Source organism: Epinephelus moara, chromosome 16 (genome assembly GCF_006386435.1).
Source record: "Epinephelus moara isolate mb chromosome 16, YSFRI_EMoa_1.0, whole genome shotgun sequence".
Classification (NCBI taxonomy): domain Eukaryota; kingdom Metazoa; phylum Chordata; class Actinopteri; order Perciformes; family Serranidae; genus Epinephelus; species Epinephelus moara.
Genome location: NC_065521.1, coordinates 7041892 through 7044121, shown reverse-complemented (window position 1 = coordinate 7044121; position 2230 = coordinate 7041892).

Here is a 2230-nt window from a genome sequence, read left to right as displayed (position 1 = left end):
AGGAAGCATATATAGAGTAAATAGGATTGGTCCGAGCACAGAACCTTGCGGAACTCCATAACAAACTTTGGTACGTAAGGATGGGCTCAAAGAGAGACCGAAATCTGAGCCCAAACATGTTTACCAAACATCTTGGAGTTCTGGGACAGAGAGGCTTCTCTTCACGCAAGTTTTACTTCGAAGTGTTTGTGGGTGAGAAGACGGAGTGGTGTCTGGGCATGGCCACAGCATCGATCCAGAGGAAGGTGAAGATTGATTGGAGTCCTGGCTGTGGACTCTGGTTCATCTGGTTCCAAGAGGATAAGTTTGAAGCCTACGGTTCTCCAAATGTTCCGGTACACTTTGAGAAAGTGGAGCGGGTCGCCGTGTTTGTGGATTATGATTGAGGGAAAATTTCTTTCTATGATGTACAGACCGCAACACTCATTCACTCGTTTACTGAGTGTGTGTTTACTGAAAAACTGCACCCATACTTTAATCCTTGTAACAATGAATATGGTTCAAACCTGGGGCCGATGATAGTTGTTCCTGTCAATCGTACAGAGTGAATGGAAGCTTCAGACACTCTGATTTGTGATATGCAGTGATATTTACTAAAATGCAACTGATGTGTTTGATTGCAATGAAGAGTTTTGTCAAAAAACAGAAGAGTTGATTATTCTAAAAAGGAAAAAATATGATTTTTCTATGAATAAGATGTTTTATAACAAATCTATTTCTTTTGAATTGATTTTGATGAGGGGAATTTACCCACAATGCAAAGGTTAAAATGGCAATGATGTAATTCCCTGTTGTAAACTAGAATTATTGCCTTGCGGCTGTATGCCGTCGAGAACCAGTCAAGTTTCAGTTACAGTTTATATCCATGTTAATTCAGACTTACATGTAACAATGACAGCAAACAATAATTTAAATAAAGATGATGAAAGCCATGTATTCTAAAATATGGATGCTTCACACACATCTTCTTCCAGCAGCAAAGAAGATCTATACAATGAGCACAGTTTCAAGTTTGGCACTCAAGATTAGTGTCACCAATTCAGTACCCGACCAAATGTCTCCCCTTCTGTTGCTGGGATATGACGTTGAATAATGGCCAGAAAAATGTTTTTGCAAAGATTATGATGTCACACTAAAGTTTGACCTTTGACCTTTTGGACATAAAATGGCATCACTGCATCATTTTATTCTATGAGGTGTTTGTGTGAAATTTGTCATAATTAGCATATGAATTCCTGAGTTATGGCCAAAATCTCTTGTGACGTTTTGGACGTTTGTGCAAAATTGGAGTATATTTCCTCATGGCGTTGTTGAGATATCATGTTCACGAGACTGAGATGGATGCAAGGTCACAGTCCCCTTGACTTTTGACCCTTGACTACCAAAATCTAAACAGGTCATCATTGAGTCCAAGGGGACGTTTTTGCCAAATTTGAAGAGATTCCCTCGAGGTATTCTTGAGCTACTGGGTTCATAAGAATGGAATGTACATAATGCCTCCACAGCTATCACTGGCACGACGGCATAAAAAATACTTTCTTGCCTTTTTCAGTATAAAGACTATGGGTGGGGGGAAAAAATCAATACTTGCAACGCAGTTCTTGAAAGTTTGTATCATGATGCAGAAAAGTCAATAATGAGAAATGTAAAACCCAATTCTTAACATTATGATTGCCTGTAACAAGACTGGGCTTTATGTTCCCTTTGGCTTTTATTTGACCACGAGGCGATCTGAGGAGAGATAAGAAGTGGACGCTCCTTTGTTAGCAAACTGACCTAACTGCATCCCCCTTGTTAACCTTCCATCCCTCTCCATCTCTCAGTTCCAGACCCAGACGCTGTCCTATCCAGACCCAGACCTATCATCAATAAACCAATGAGAATTATTTAATATTAACAGAGATTTTTTTTTTGAATCGGCGCAGCTTTGGAACACTGTTTAAGCAACCACGAAACTCACAGACCAATTGCAGGTGTTAAATCATCTTTCGTGATTCTTCTTAGCCAGTCAAATCTGTGCATTCTGATAAGCGTTTTGTCTCAAGTGAGTGAGATACACACACACACACGCGCACACACACACACACACACACACACACACACACACACACACAGTAAAGATGAGACGAGAGACAACAGTCAAAGAAGAGTCGAAGAGTCAGAAAAGTAATTTTACATGGCATGTTCTACAAATCCCATGGGCAGTTCAAATCCAGTTGAGCAAACATAC